Source organism: Symphodus melops, assembly GCF_947650265.1.
Source record: "Symphodus melops genome assembly, chromosome: 14".
NCBI classification, from domain to species: Eukaryota; Metazoa; Chordata; class Actinopteri; order Labriformes; family Labridae; genus Symphodus; species Symphodus melops.
Window position 1 is genome coordinate 18,061,100 of NC_136704.1, and position 16,685 is coordinate 18,077,784.

Consider the following 16,685-nt stretch of genomic DNA (forward strand, 5'->3'; position numbering starts at 1 on the left):
GTGTGTGTGTGTGTGTGTGTGTGTGTGTGTGTGTGTGTGTGTGTGTGTGTGTGTGTGTGCGTGTGCGTGTCTTCCGAGTGACCATATTTGTGTGTCCGCGGTCGCCACAGCGCGAGACAGACGGGAGTTAGGGCGTAACCTCGCGATACTCCCCCTTCTCTCTCTCCCTATTTCCAACTCGTTCTTCTATCTCTCTCCTATCGAGACCAGGGGGCGATCAAGCGGCGGGGATGCTGAGAGTCCGGCCGGTCAGCCCTACCAGCCTACCGACCTACCGACGCACCGAAACGCAGCGGAAGAGTCCCGACTGACCGAAAAACTTTAAACTTTTCACCTTTCAGTAAATCTTTCTGAGAGGAAAAAACAGAAGAAAGAATTAAAGCAACAGCTGGAGCTGCGTGAGGGAAGTTCTTTTTAATTATCACACCTGAGAGAGAGGAAGAGAAATTGAAAAGGAGGAGGTTAAGGAGTTTTTTTTCCCCCCGGGAATTTAAGCGCATCTGAAGCCGATTGTGGGGGATTAAAAGCGACAAGAAGTTGAAATATGGGAGAGGAACCGGAGCGGACGGAGTGAAGCTGTCCGGTGCGCACTTTCCCCTTCCCGGCTTCACTGACGCGCGACAGTCCGCTCCTCCTGCCGCTGCTGGAGGGACGCTTCTGCGCTTCTGTCGCTACTCATCATCTCCATATCTGATCCGCACCTACTTGGATGTAAAAACACCAAGAAAAAAACAAGCTTGATCTTCTCCTTCCTCCTCCATCTAAACACTTTTGTTTCCCGGCATTACGCAGAGTTGTTTTTTTTTTGCGCTCATGGATCGGCCACTTTGTGCCTCCTCTCCGGATGGGATTTGGCAGCAGTGAGCGGGGCGCGGTGGAGCAGTGATGGTGTGAGGAGAAATTAAAGAACTCGCAGTTTTTAACGCAGGAGTTTCACATGTGAGTACATGCGTTTATTTGTCTGCTGTTTATATACGTTAAGAATCTCTTTTGTTCTTGTGGGGTGATCTCTGACCTTTGAGAGGCATTGAGTCGGACCAGCTAAAACACCTGAGCACAAATCATTCCTGTCAACAAGATCTGTTTCGTGTTTTAATTTATTGAACACATTCTCAGTGAGTTCAGGCACATTCATGGTAAACGTGTATAAAAGCACATTTAAAGCTTCACAACTGCAACTTCATGCAGACAACAAAAAAAGAGCTCATTTTGAGAGAGAACTCAACTCTCTCGATAACTGACACACAGAGTAGTTTCTTACATTTCAGATTTGCGCCTCTTCCCTGTTTTGAGCCACTTTCTCCCTCAAGAGAACCAGTTTCCTCTGTTCCTATGCAACCCTGCTCTTTATCAGCCGTGCTGAGCCGAGCCGAGCCGTGCCACCACTTTCCATTAATTAACCGGTCTGTTTATGTAAGAGGAGATACATGTGGGGCTGTGGTGTGCTGTCATGATTTGCCCTCTCCAATTCTCTGGTAAACCTGAAATAATCCCACAGTGTGATAGCCTATGTCTTCTGCGTGCTGAGCTGCGTCAGTGTTACTCATCCTTTCATGAATTCTATGATATTTTAGCATATGTTTCTAAAAGTCTGATTTAAAATGATTCCAATGTTGCATTTCACATCTGTAGAAATACATTTATCATCATTTCTTTATTGAACTTAAAGGCCATCTGAGTAGTTAAAAACAAATCCAGTCCCATTAAATTTTTTAGGACTTTTAAACCACTCTTAAGAATATTTTCAGACTAAATGACATTTCTATCAATGAGGATATTCAGAGGACTTTAGGACTGTGCACGTATTCTTCGGCTGTGTGTTTATAGAGGACAGTCTGTGCTGTGAGGTACTTTATGTCCTATTACATTGATATAATATTCCAGAAGTGTTCCTATGATGCTTAAACAGCAGTTGACGTATTTCTTAGTAGTGAACATAGCATAGTGTGTTCACAGAGAAATAGCACTGAAAAACAGCTTTTTTGTTTTTTCGGTGACTAAACGTGTCATATATTTCCAGTGACGCAGTTTTTTTGGATGATTTGCACTGATTGGTTGTATGATTTGTTTGTGCATCAGAATGAAGCTTTTTTTTTTGGTATCACTTTAAAATGAGATACATTTACATTTTAGTTGTGTGTATTCAGGACTGACGTAGTTTGGATTGAATTGCTCCTGTTTGTGACGACGTGAATGAAGAAAATGAGCGAGACAGCAAATAACGAAACAAACAATCTAAATATGAGATAGATCTGCATCTGTGTTTATTTATGCCTGATCGTTGACCTTCAACCTTTTGGATGAATCACACACACACAGGGACACACACTGACTGGACCACAATTTATACACTCTATAAACAGCCTGATCAGTTTCATATTGGTAAACAGACAACTGTGAAATGATCCAAAAAAGACAAAATGATCAAAATTAGTCAAAGAGCGATAATGACTTATGTACCTATGATTACCTGAGCCTGTGTGTGCCTGATGCAAGTCCAGCATAAAGATGATTGATAAATTCAGACAAGAACGCAAGTACACTGTTTCAAGCCATTGTCCCCCCCACACACACTTTACCGAAGAGTCCTTGAGCACTAGCAGCTTGTGTTGCGACCTCAGATCCCTCCTCCTCCGAGACGAGTGTGAACAAAAATGCCTCTGTTACTAGTAAATGAAAAGAATAGTAATGTTTTATTTTGTATGTAGAGCTGCCCTAATAATCTGCCTCACCTGCATCAGCTCTGCAGTGCGGACATGTCAGCACACAGTTCAAAATTGAAGCTGCTTTTTTAAGGAAGGTGCATTTCTGTGACACTATATGGTACTTTAATGCTGACAATTTTTTTTACTGCACATGTTAAGAAACATTCATATTGTACGGACAAAATCATTTTAAAATTGGAATATTTGTCAAAACAACTTCAAACTTTCACCCTTACGGGATGAAAAAAATTGAAAGAATTAAAGGAGATGGGTGAGTAAGACAGTAACACAGGTCGAACGGAGAAGAATAGATAGGAAAAGAACGAGGATTAAGTCAGAAACATTTCTGGTAACATCGTTTTGGAAGCATCCAGTGGATAGGAGTGAATTAAACAGGACTGGGAGGAAAGTAGAAAAACTGAAATAAATTGAAGATCAACAGAATCCTTGACCCTACGATTCCACTGGCGAAATGCTCAATGGCATGTTTACAAGTTTCTGTCAGTTTTGCTCTCTCACTGCTCGTCTGTCCAACAAGAAAAGGCTGAAATGTGGTGAAGTATTCATAAAAGAAAGAGACAGAGCGAACGGTAAAAATATCTGACAACACCTTCACCCTCAAACAAACAGGAGAGCTGAAAAAGAATGGAACTGCGCTGCGAATTCTTGCAGAGTAAAATCCAACAAAATGAACCAACAACAAAAGTTTAGTGTTGGCTCATGACTCAAATCTCCAGTTCCTGACAAAAGAAGTAAATTAGCTGAAAAGTTAGTATTGGACGATAAGTTTCCGATGCAGGTCCAGTGATTTTTGAAGATTCCTAAGTATTGGGCTTTAAATGTATATATTCTACCTTTTTACCGTCTTAAGCTTTTATTTTATGTTGTGCATTTGAATGCTTTTATTTATCACTTGTTTAAGTGAGCAAAACGGATGTAGAAAGGTTCCGTAAAACAGACTGTTCAGCAAATCAGACCTGATATTTGTTAGAGAGGAAGGAGACAGAGTTCAAGTATACCTTTAAACAGACACTTAAAGTAACCTGAAGACAGAAGCTTTGGTGTAGCTTTACACAGATGTACAGTAAAATACATGTAAGAAAATATATATAAAAGGGGTACCATAAAACCAAACTTAACACAGCCAAATAACACAAACAGAAGGAATGGAAACCTTAAGACACTGCAGTATACCAAACAGTTAAAAAATAAGGAAAGTTATTTTAGCTTAAGTTTACGTCGTATGATGTAAACGAGCTAAATCGTACCTAAGACTGACAAATGAATGAATTCTTAAACAGACCGAACAGCCTGCCAGACGTTCTGAAATCAAAGGCTTCCAAATACCCAGAAAAAGAAACTTAAGGGTTCCCTGAATCAGACTTTTACCATGAAAGGGGGACAAACACATACAGCTGTTGTGTAGCAGAGTTATTTAAAGGTGTGTTTGGATTTCACCTGGTCTACATGACTGCGGTTGATCTAAAGTCCTCGTCCTTCTCTGCCTTTACGAAGGTGTTAAGGTTAACTCACCCAAGCAGATTTATGTTAACAGAGGTTTTAAAATGGGACTCATCATGGTTCGAACTCTGCAGTAGCAATTGTGTCAACACCTCAACACAGCGCTACAACAGGTGTTCTAGTGCTGCACCGGCTGCCTCGCATGCATTACATTTGTGAGTGTGTGTGTGTGAGTGTGTGTTCGCCTACGTGAGGCCAAACTCATATTCGGTGTTTGTGTGTTCTAATGTGCACCTCAAGGTGTGTCTGTCTGTCTGTGTGTGTGTGTGTGTGTGTGTGTGTGTGTGTGTGTGTGTGTGTGTGTGTGTGTGTGTGTGTGTGTGTGTGTGTGTGTGTGTGTGTGTGTGTGTGTGTGTGTGTGTGTGTGTGTGTGTGTGTGTGTGTGTGTGTGTGTTCAGCTGAAAAGCCCCACACGGTGTTGTGCTGTTTGTTCAGCGTTGGAGCAGCAGGCCTGACCTTTCTGTGCCGGGCGCTGAGACAACACAAGCTGCCGTTTGACGGACGAGGCAGCGCTGTGGCTATGTGTTCTGACATCAGTCCTGCAGAATGAAACCAGCTTCACGATTATTATCTGCAACCTTTGTGCTGTAAAGGCACTGTATGAAACCTGAGAACGTCTCTATAGCTTTTATCAGAGAGCTTAGAAACCCTCCTGAGCCCTCACAATCTGTGCTCAGTTTGCTTTGGATTCATTGCTTTTTGTGCTTCTTTAGTTGCTTTTCATGGCCATTAACTCCCATGAAAGAGACACAAATTTCAAACCTGAGAAAAATAGTTTCTCAGAAAAGCGCAAAAAAAAAAATAACATCTGCTCTTTACCAGAACATTGTTTCACCTTGAGGTCACGATAACTCTTCATGGTACAGACAAAACCAGAAACTTGTTTTTATCACCTGTGTGTGAAGGAACTCCAAGTTAAATGGAGTACTTCCAAAATGTTCAAAAACTATAGCAGCAGGTTTTGCTAGAATATTTTTGTCTTTGTAATGACAACAAATGATCTGAATGATCTGAAAAAGTCAGATTTACGTTTGAATTGAATTCCAAAGATGTTTCGATTCTTCTTCTTTCCAATATCGCAGCAAGAATTATGTTGCAAAAAAATCCAAAAGTTGATATACAGGTCAGAAGAAATAGAGGAAAAGGACATTTATCTTAAAGATATCTGCAACATTTCTGAGGTCTCATTTTTCAAAAGATGAACGAGAGAAAGATCCTCTAAGAACAGTCTTTATGGTTTTTCTTTTTAACGTTCACTTCCCTATACACCTCTACTTTAAAACATCGAAAGGACGGTGAACATTGTTTCGGTAATATGTTTTTACTATAACGTAATTTATTTAAAACACACTTAACTAATACGTTTCCCCAAGCCATTTGTATTTAACTCAGTTAAGAATATGGGAAATTACTTCGTTAATGACTTTGAAAGAAGGAAAAGCAGCTTCAAGAATCAATGCACAGACTGAAAGCTATTGGATTGACTTCAACTAGTCGTGATGCCCTGTTGTTAAATCCATTCTGGTTCCGGCCTAACCAGGAGGATCACCTGAGCTGTGGACGTGAAGGTCTCAGACTGAAAGCAGTGACTCAGCACTGTCTCTTCAACAGCTTCATGTCGAGGCTGACTCAGGACGGACGGATGTGCTCCCGTCCTGGTTTAATCTCAGTGATCCTCTCTCCCAGAGAGCACCGAGCTGAGAGCGCTGACAGTTTAATTATCTGTTATTCCTCTGTTAAAGCAGCTCGTAGAAATGCTCTTAAAAGTGACGCCTCCTTCCCTTCCTTCAACAATTTTACTGTACAAATCTCTAGACGTTGGAGTCAGCAGAGTGTCACGAATTAAAACTGAGATTTCACTTTCTCTGCTTGTATTGATACACTGAAAAAAAATATATTTTGAAAGTTAAAGATGTAAGACTATAGGACATGAAATCTGTTGAACTAACTTTATTTGAATTTAGAATGAACCGATCTTTATCTTTAGAGGGATATTTCACCCGTTGAAACTTGAGTCTGTATCGACACTGGGTCATATATGTAGTAGAGGATTTTATGGTGCATTCACTTGGTGTCAGACACATCGGAAAAACGAGTTTCCCAGTTGTAAAATGCACATGAAACACCTGCTCAAGTCGAAACAACAACTCGGAAAAGAACTAGGTGCCCGACTTACTGAATTGACATCAGAATCGACCTCAAATGGGGGGCAAAATATGTTTTGTTAATGTTAACATACTTTTTATTCATGCATGTATTGCACTTTTTGCAAATATAACTTTTGACGGTAACATTTCATGGATCTTCATCGTAACATCCACTTTTTTGGTGCTGCTCTTACGACACTGAAGTCGGAAGAACGACTACCCAACTCAGGAACTTCGACTCACCCGAGCGGCACCTGAATGCAGCATTATTTACAGACAGTGACTACAACACATACGGACGTTTCCTCAACAGATTCCGAAGTTTCTTCAGAAAGAATTGGCGTCTTTGAAATTCCCGGCAGAAAACGCTCTCTGTGTCCGTGTCCATAGGCAAACAGTAAGAGCACCGACACCACCAGTCTGCCCCGGCTCACCTCTACTGTATACTGAAGGTCACAAAAAACAGTAAAGGGTCACTAGTAGAAGGATGAAGTTGTTTGGATACAGAACTTTAACAGTCACACTGTGGCACAGTGTAGAAAAAGTGTTTGTGAGTTGTTTTTAGAGCCCCACCTGTTGTTGGATTGTTGACGCAGCCGCTGGATGATAAGACAATTTTGCTTTTAATGATCAGCCTGATCAAGTATTCTGGTTACAGAACAGCTCCTCTCTACCTTTTTATATGTTCTGGTAAAATGTATGTTCATCTTTATGACTTTATAAATGTGTGGATTTTTGTCTGAGTTGTTGTGAAAACAAGTTTTTGGTTACTGATTTTTGCATTTATGGAAATGTAATATTTCACTGTAAGAAAAAATATATATAAGCATGTAATTAGATTAAGGATCTTTACACTATTGCAAAAAAATAGTCTACAGACATTAGTTAATCCAGTTAAATATATTGTTTCTAGCTTAAAAGTATTCATTCAATACTGGACATTTTTTTCAGGATTCTGGTTTTAAAATAACATTGATATTCTTTGGTTTGAGCTCTAAAGGCAGCTGCACCGGTGAGTCACACAAAGTAAAATACCAGAGAGCAGCATGTGTCAGCTTTAATAGAGGTCTGACAGTCAACATTTTTCTTAAGTGACTGTTCAAGGCGACATAAGGCAGCTTACAGAGGAACAAAGAGGCTGGATAGCTGCTGTCTGAACTGTTCCAGCGTCAGTCACACAGAAAAACTAAATTATGCAACAAGAGGAAAAATCTAAAAAAATAATGAGTCGGTCAATCAGTGATGGTGAAAAAACACATGACAGGACATTTGGATTTGATTTATTTTCCTTAAATGTGCTCATTTATCAAATATCATTGTCTTATTTCAGCCACTTTTAAGCTTCTGTTTCTGGATGAAAACATTAGTGAGATATTTTTTCTCCATGAAGAGTTCACTGTATATTTCAAACAAAGTGTTTACATCCACAGGATGATGCAATTTATTCTTCTTAAAAGCATCCCTCTTTTGATATTTGTAATTTTTTCTGAATGAGGTGCAGAGAGCGAGGTTTGAAGAAATCCTGGACTTATTTGAAATCTTTCTATAAAGATGGCGATATAGCCTTAACAAGCTTTGTCCACTGACAGCTTCTTTGAAGTGTTGGCAGCACCCTTTTCTAAATAAAACGAAAACAGTTCAGTTCAGTGTTCTCAGCACTCTGCATCCCAGGCACTAAAATCCTTCTCAGAATCAGTTGAAAATAGTTCAGTTTTTGAAAAATTTTGTACTTTTAATGTCACCTCTTCTACCAGTAAATTGTCAACAACAATTGCAGAATAGAAACTAATCCGACACAGTTTTAAGCGCGCAAGTTTCAAGTCTTGAGTTGCTGCTAAGACAAGGACTTGATTCCTTTTCATTGTTTTCATGTTTTCATGGTGAAATGTCCTTGAATGACAGGAAATATCAAGCATAGAAAGCAATTTTTTTTTTAAAAACTACTCACCTGCTGAGTGAAGCAGAAGTGCAGCGGGAAAACTTTCCGAACATTGAAGGTTGGTGAGAAGCACTTTGAAACTGAAGCTGTAGGAGCTTCCAGCGCCTAAGGGGCCGTCATTGAACGCATGCACTTACATTTCAGTGACATTCAGTCGTGCACAAACCTTTCCTCGATAAACTTCTATTTGGCAAAATATTCTTTGAACATTTTAAGGGTTCTTTCTGAGATTTTTATCAGAAGTTTCTAGAATTGACTGGTGAAATCCTGGTTCACTACATTACCAGCCATGCAAGTGCTATTCTCCACCATCATATACTGTAGGTGTTTGCTCTATTGATAATGACCCAAGCCTTGTACATGGCGGACTTCTGACCTTTCCTCTGGCAGAACTTCATATATTCAGAGACACTTGATTTCCCACAGCCTAAGTTGAAAGCACCTTGCTAACTAGCGTTGGCTTAATGTGTCTGGAGAATTGTTTTGCTTCCAGCTAAGCCCCGCCCACCCAAAAATGTCACTGTTTCCTAACACTAAATGGGTCTGTTGCATTGCTGTAAACTTTACTAACCCAGTCCATAAAAAAAACCCTCAACTCTTTGTTGTTTAAGTTCTTGCTGAAGGGCCAAATAATCCACAGAGGGGTCTGTTAAAAAAAACATCTAGAAGATTCAGAAGTCTGATGACTAAAGTTCTTTGTCTGGTCAAATGTCACACTTAATTACATTAGAGTTAGGACATTAAAAAGTAGGAAAGGTTTGTTTGTCATGAAACCAAAATGTTAAACTTCTATTTCATTGTATTTAAAATGAACAATATAAGGTTTTGGTACTTTTTAATACCATTAATCATTCGAACAATCGATGTTGACAACCTTCAACCTACAGCTGTTGTCTCAAAGAAGAATAATCTGTTTTGTTTTTTTCCAATCTCTCAAACAAAATGTTTATAGTGTCAGGGTTCAGCGCGATGACATCAGATGTGTGATGGAGAGGTGTTTTGAAATTTTAGGTTGCCATGCAGCAGTCAGCTGATTTATCTCCACCCGCTTGGTGACATGTCTACTGCTTCTCTTCCCAATGTGTGTGAGCATAAATCAATCGCACCTCGGGCCGCTCACATGCCTCGATGTCGGCGTGTGTGCTCGAGTGTGTGTCTGTACATCTTTAAATGTCTGAGTCCGGGGTTAAGGAGAAGCTGGTGACAGAATATTCCTCCATCTTTTCATTAGTGAGTGTGTGACTTTATACGTGCATTTCTCTGTGTTTGTTTGTGTGTGTGTGTGTGTGTGTGTGTGTGTGTGTGTGTGTGTGTGTGTGTGTGTGTGTGTGTGTGTGTGTGTGTGTGTGTGTGTGTGTGTGTGTGTGTGTGTGTGTGTGTGTGATGGTTTATTGCTTCAGAGGTGCAGGGCAGCGTGATCAATCACCCTGTGTGGATGTGTCTGCTTCTCAATCATCACAAAATCATTGAAATGTAGAACACACACACACACACACACACACACACACACACACACACACACACACACTCTCACACCAACACATGCTGTGATTTCACCTGCTCATCAGGATCACCTCCTTGTGCGTTGGGACCAGAATTCACAGCTGTAACCATAGCAACAACAGAACCATAGCGACCAGTGTCACCATCAACAGCAGGCCCAGTGGAGTGTTTCTTTACATTGTGTCTGGGAGCGCTCAGAATAATTTGGGCTCGATGCAGCTTGTTTGTTGAGATCACAGAGGAGACTGTTGGGGTTTCTTCACTTTAAATGATGTTAACTCACTTTATTCACATCTTCTAACTTCCTCTTTTATTCTTTCCATGACCCTGGAGGACAGGCTCAAATAAAACTTCAAGTCTTTTCAAAGTTAACTTTTTCTTCTCAAAAAGAGCATGGGGTAACTATACTCAACAAAAATATAAACGCAACACTTTTGTTTTTGCTCCCATTTGTCATGAGATGGACTCAAAGATCTAAAATTCATTCCAGATACACAATATTACCATTTCTCTCAAACATTGTTCACAAATCTGTCTAAATGTGTGATAGTGAGCACTTTTGCTTTGCTGAGATAATCCATCCCACCTCACAGGTGTGCCACATCAAGATGCTCATCAGACACCATGATTAGTGCACAGGTGTACCTTAGACTGTCCACAATAAAAGGCCACTCTGAAATGTGCAGTTTTGTCTCACAGCAAAATGCCACAGATGGCGCAAGCATTGAGGGAGCGTGCAATTGGCATGCTGACAGCAGGAATGTCAACCAGATCTGTTGCTCGGGCATTGAATGTTCATTTCTCCACCATAAGCCGTCTCCAAAGGCGTTTCAGAGAATATGGCAGTACATCCAACCGGCCTCACAACCGCAGACCACGTGTAACCACACCAGCCCAGGACCTCCACATCCAGCAGGTTCACCTCCAAGATCGTCTGAGACCAGCTACTCAGACAGCTGCTGAAACAATTGGTTTGCATAACCAAAGAATTTCTGCACAAACTGTCAGAAACCGTCTCAGGGAAGCTCAACTGCATGCTCGTCGTCCTCATCGGGGTCTTAACCTGACTCCAGATCGTCGCCGTAACAGACTTGAGTGGGCAAATGCTCACATTCGATGGCGTCTGGCACGTTGGAGAGGTGTTCTCTTCACGGATGAATCTCGGTTTACATTGTTCAGGGCAGATGGCAGACAGCGTGTGTGGCGTCGTGTGGGTGAGCGCTTTGCTGATGTCAATGTTGTGGATCGAGTGGCCCATGGTGGTGGTGGGGTTATGGTATGGGCAGGCATCTGTTATGGACGAAGAACACAGGTGCATTTTATTGATGGCATTTTGAATGCACAGAGATACCGTGATGAGATCCTGAGGCCCATTGTTGTGCCATACATCCATGAACATCACCTCATGTTTCAGCAAGATAATGCACGGCCCCATGTTGCAAGGATCTGTACACAATTCTTGGAAGCTGAAAATGTCCCAGTTCTTGCATGGCCAGCATACTCACCGGACATGTCACCCATTGAGCATGTTTGGGATGTGCTTGACCGGCGTATACGACAGCGCGTACCAGTTCCCACTAATATCCAGCAACTTCGCACAGCCATTGAAGAGGAGTGGACCAACATTCCACAGGCCACAATTGACAATCTGATAAACTCTATGCGAAGAAGATGTGTTGCACTGCATGAGGCAAATGGTGGTCACACCAGATACTGACTGGTTCTGAGTCCCCAGACCCTCAATAAAGCAAAAACTGCACATTTCAGGGTGGCCTTTTATTGTGGACAGTCTAAGGTACACCTATGCACTAATCATGGTGTCTGATGAGCATCTTGATGTGGCACACCTGTGAGGTGGGATGGATTATCTCAGCAAAGCAAAAGTGCTCACTATCACACATTTAGACAGATTTGTGAACAATGTTTGAGAGAAATGGTAATATTGTGTATCTGGAATGAATTTTAGATCTTTGAGTCCATCTCATGACAAATGGGAGCAAAAACAAAAGTGTTGCGTTTATATTTTTGTTGAGTGTATTTAAAGTAAATCTCTGTTATGTTTACAATTTTACTAATTCAGAACTTCTTAATTTCACTTTGGCTACTGAATGCCTGTGTGGCTTGTGTTTATGTTGTGCATTCACTCTGTGTGGACTGTTTATGCACTCATGCTTTTATACAACTGGAGCTCCAAAGAGATAAATAATATTATTTGACTTGAAACTTTAATCTGTCTCAAAAGTATAAATTAGGGGTGTGGCCTTTTTGATTGACCGGTGGAGAGAGATGTGGAGTGAGTTGGTTTCTATACCAATATTGTTTTCTTCAGCCTGTTAGTGTTGATGATGTTGATTCTTTTCAGAAAGAAGCTAAGAGCAGCGCCGGCTTCTTCTCTTGTTGTTGTAAGGCGTTTGGTGTAAGGGTGTGAAACGGGACGGTTCAGCTGAAAGAGCTGAACAAAAAGCTGAGCTTCTTTATTTTCATTTTCACCAAGGTGGAAGTTATTCAGCAAATGTGTCAACTCTGTTTAAACTAAAAGTTTTTACCTTTTTCCCGCCAAAAAAGTTTTTGTTTGTTTTTTGACTGTTTCTTTCCATTTTTTGTTCTTTTTTTGAATAAAGTCACCATGTCGGAAGAGAGGTTAGAATTTGAGAGAAGCAAGGGGGTGACAGTTGCAGGGGAAAAAAAAGGTGCATTTAAAATTCACATTAGCTTTTAGTGGCAATAAAAAGCCTTTTTCATGCATTAGTCAAGGTATGTTTATTTACAGGGCTGCATTCATACAAAGAGCATCTTAAACTGCTACAGCTAAACAAACAGGAAACAGGACATTTATTAGTTAAAAAAAATACATTAAAATACAAAATATATAATGTCACAAACTTCGATCTATTCAAAGTTCTTGTTTTATTTCAAAGTAAAAGCAGGTTTGTATCCAAACAGGAAGTAAAGTACCCTTTGATCAAACTGAATTTTACTTCTGATAAACCTCATGGAGTTCAAAAAGTAAGTTGCTGATATTAATATAATATTAAACTAAAGTGAACTTAAATGAGTCTCCTCTTCGTTTTTCTGTCAAAAACTGAAAAAGTTCTTTACTTTACAGCAGTGTTTTCCTGCTGCAGCTTGTGTAAATAGTACATAATGAATTCCGTTAGTGAAGCTTAACGTAGATTGCATTTAAATCTTATACTGCAAACAGAGTAATAAGAGAGGGTGAGGTGACGGAGAAGGTAAGACGTTTAATCTCCACTTTTCTAAAGAGCAAAAAAACAAACCTGATTTTATGTTCCTTCATTTTAACTTTCTGGATTAAATGACAGATTTAGTAGGACGCTGTAGGGTCACTCTGAGTACACACCATGGTCAATAAGCCATCAGGACCCCGCACTAAACAACACACACACCAACACACACACACACACACAGTTTAATGGCAGCAGGTCGGCTGCTGTCTATGTGGCCTGCTGACCTTGGAGACAGTTTGAGGTCTCGTGATTTATCAGAAACACATGAAGTCACTTGGCTCCTGCTCCTCCTCCACCTGTTTAGACTCCTACACCTGCTCTTTCCCCCTTCCTGTCCTCCTCCTTCTTTTACTCCTCTTCACTGTGAGGTTGTCAAAATTATCCATCGTGTGATACCCTTCGATCCCATGTTTTTCAAAAGAATACATTCTCCGTTATTTTAATGATTGATAATATTGATGTTACGACCTAGGCATGTGTGTGTGTGTGTGTGTGTGTGTGTGGGGGGGGGGGGGGTGGTAGCATTAAAACCAGATGGCGTTCGTTATTAATAACAACAACAAAACTGTAATAAAGGAATAAAAGATGATGCGAACTGAAAGGGCCAATGAGTGCGGCTCAAATTAATAACACAATCAAACAGAAGGAGTCTTGTAAAACTACGTTTTTTTGGGGATAAAGTAAAAACAACAACATATTCTTACCACAAAATGAAAGCGCCGTCTAAGTTGACATTGGGTACAGAAATGCTGACAGCCTTTCTGTCACTTTGACTATGCAGGAGAAACCCTGCAACTTTTAATCATTTAAAACAAGAATTCGCCCAGTATGAAATGGCTAGGACTTCTTATTACATAGATTTTGCCCCCATTTAGAGTAAACAAAACAATTCAGCTGGGGGTGGAGTTAGGGCAGGCCCTAGTCATGTATTATGTTGTACAATAGGCACTGATACTTGAATTAAAAATGCACCTTGCTGCTCAGATTAGCTGATTACTTCCTACTTGGCGATCCCTCACATCCTGTCCACCAAAAATTGTCCCTTCTGGATTTCGAGAAGCCTCACAGTGATGGCCAAAGGATCAACCGCGCAGCAAAACAATACTTCAGAAATTAATGAATGACTTCACTGTGCTCCTGTTTAATTCTTGGATACAGGCTTTGTTTGAGAGTCATCGCTCTGCAGCTGAAACATAAAATGTGACTCAGATCTGCTGATGATTAAAAATGAACGTTGTTGCAGTAAATCTCAGCCGCCCGCTCGTCTCAGCAGCACACACCGGCATTTTAAAACACTTTGCTGCTGGAGATTTATTTTGACGTGGGACGGCCATGTCAAACACGTCCATCTCTCTCTCTCTCTCTCTCTCTCTCTCTCTCTCTCTCTTTCTCTTCTGTTTTTCATCAACGCCTCATCGTCCTCACCTGTCTCTCTAACAGCTGTCTCTGTGCTCTTCTCTCTGTCTCTGTGTCTTTGTCCTTCATACTTCCTCAGTCGCTGATTGTCTCTCCCTTCTCCACTTTGTCGCTCTGTCGCTCGGCATGGATCTCTATAAATCACATGCTCCCTAAAGTATCCTCCCATTTACATTCATTTCTTCACATTTATTGCCAAATGCACTTTAAATAAATCCAGAGGCTTATCTTGAGGGGGCCTTACTTTTTTTTTTTTACGTCATTCTTGGCACCTCAAAGAAACTGAAACCTTACATGGAGCTCTGGTTTACATTAAGACTGGTTCAAACGGCAGGATTTTAAAATTGTCGGCCGATTTCCCAAACCTTAGAGACCACACGCATGGCGATAGATAATCAGAGGTTTTACAGTTTTGGTCGTACAGTGTGGTGTGCGGCCACACGGCAGCATCAGAGGAGTGGAGACTACGGGAGCATGAGCTGTACTTGCTACATGATGATATGGAGGTGAGTTGTTGTCGTTTTGCTCCCGGTGTTTCCTCGCCACTACGTCACCTCACTTTCTGATTGGCTATGCGTCACAGTCAACAGGCTCATGCTCGTTTTCCCTTCAAGGGGACACCACGCATCATGAGAAATCGGGCCAAAACAATCCAACATATTGAATATGCCCGATTTGAGATCGGGCATATTCAACGGTATGCGGTCCCGACGTCCTTCCAAGCGGACGAGAGTGTCTTAACGCACGGCAGGATTATTTTATAAGATTATTTTATGACGATCGGGGCGTCCTTAGGATAACATCAGAATCAAAAAAAGTAGTGTGCTTTATTTCACAAGAAACATCCGTGCCGTCCTTTTTATCTCCTTGGATACAAATGAATGAATGTTTAATTAAAAATTGGAAACACAAAATTTGTGAAAGAAGCATTTCAATTAGGAAACATCTTCAGCTACGTTTCCATAGCGGCAGATTTAGAGGATGACTTTGATTTAATTGGACAGAAGCTTCCAGTTTGCCTGTTTTAATTATATTTATCACACCAAAAGTAGTCAAAGCATTTTTATGTATCAAAGTTATCATTACAAGTCTTTATTAGTCAATAGCATTCATTGCTCACGTGAGATGTATTTTTCTTTGGCTGTTCAGACAACATGTTTTGCGGTTAATGCGGTGGGCAGGAGTTTGCCTAAAGTTTGGTAAGGTGAAAATGAGAAATATATAAGGAATATTGGATACCTAGGACTTCGATTGTGTTGCCGTGGTTTCAAAGCAGGCATAGATATTGTTTGGTTTTCACCAGGATCCTACAAAAGTTTCAAACGTGGGCGTTGTGACAACCCTACAATAAAGCCATGAGGTCAGTTTCCTGAACACAAAAAAGTGATCAATACATTACTACTTGCGCTGACTCTTCTTTCTCCTTCCGTCCTTTTATCCCTCCGCTTTACTTTCAAACTTTTTCTTCCTCTGTAAATACAAAGGACAACATTCACATTACAGGACACAAAGACACATAAAGGAAACAATAAGAATAACGATCAATAACAATCTGATCCTGTGATGAAAGTCAAACGGACAATAAAAACTTTTAGGCTCTCTCTCTCTCTCTCTGTGTTCATCATCTGTCCATCAGCCCCTGACCTTTCTGCGCCGTCTGTCCTTTATATCCATTACTAGTCTACATATCAATATGCTTGTGCTGCTTACTCAGAGGAGATACAGGAAGAGCAATGCAACTGCTATAACAATAAAAGCTTCAGTTTTGAATAAAAGCATCTATAAAAGAACAATCAAATGAGAGGTGTGCGTCTCCGATGGATTTTATTTTAGGGCTCTGCAGCGAGGCGGGCCGATCAGCCTGCCAGTAATGCTGTCGATCCGTTCTTTGGTATTTTGAAGCTCCTGTTTTTGTGTCCCAGGTGGAGGGCCGGTGTCTCTGCTGGCTCCTGCGCAAACTTTCAGACGACCAGCAGGCGCCGGCCAAGCACCCGTCCTGTTTTGGCGACAGTCAATCCATGCTTTTTTTTCTTCTGGCGGGCGTTCCTGGCGGCCGATGTTTGGAGTCCTAAAGAGGACTCGCCCCGCTGGCAGCCATGATGGAGGTCCTCAGCCCTGCGAACACCTGATTGTGTTTCAGGGAAAACAAAGAAGCATCCTATAGAAAACATTCCAGCTCAGGGTCGTGGAGCGGCTGGAGCGTTTC

The 16,685-nt window shown here is 41.0% G+C and overlaps 1 protein-coding gene and 1 long non-coding RNA gene across 2 annotated transcripts in view; one reads left to right on the top strand and one right to left on the bottom strand.

The window, feature by feature from the left end:
- LOC306835406 overlaps positions 1 to 16,685 on the bottom strand; it is a 145,954-nt gene that overhangs the window by 32,177 nt on the left and 97,092 nt on the right. The window lies entirely within an intron of this gene.
- The window catches only part of LOC306835389 (sodium channel protein type 3 subunit alpha-like), a 169,690-nt gene that overhangs the window by 2,584 nt on the left and 150,421 nt on the right, over positions 1 to 16,685 (top strand). The window contains exon 4 of the mRNA XM_079361877.1: positions 211 to 939. The gene's annotated coding sequence lies outside the window, so the exon portion shown is untranslated. The remainder of the gene's footprint in view (positions 1 to 210; positions 940 to 16,685) is intronic.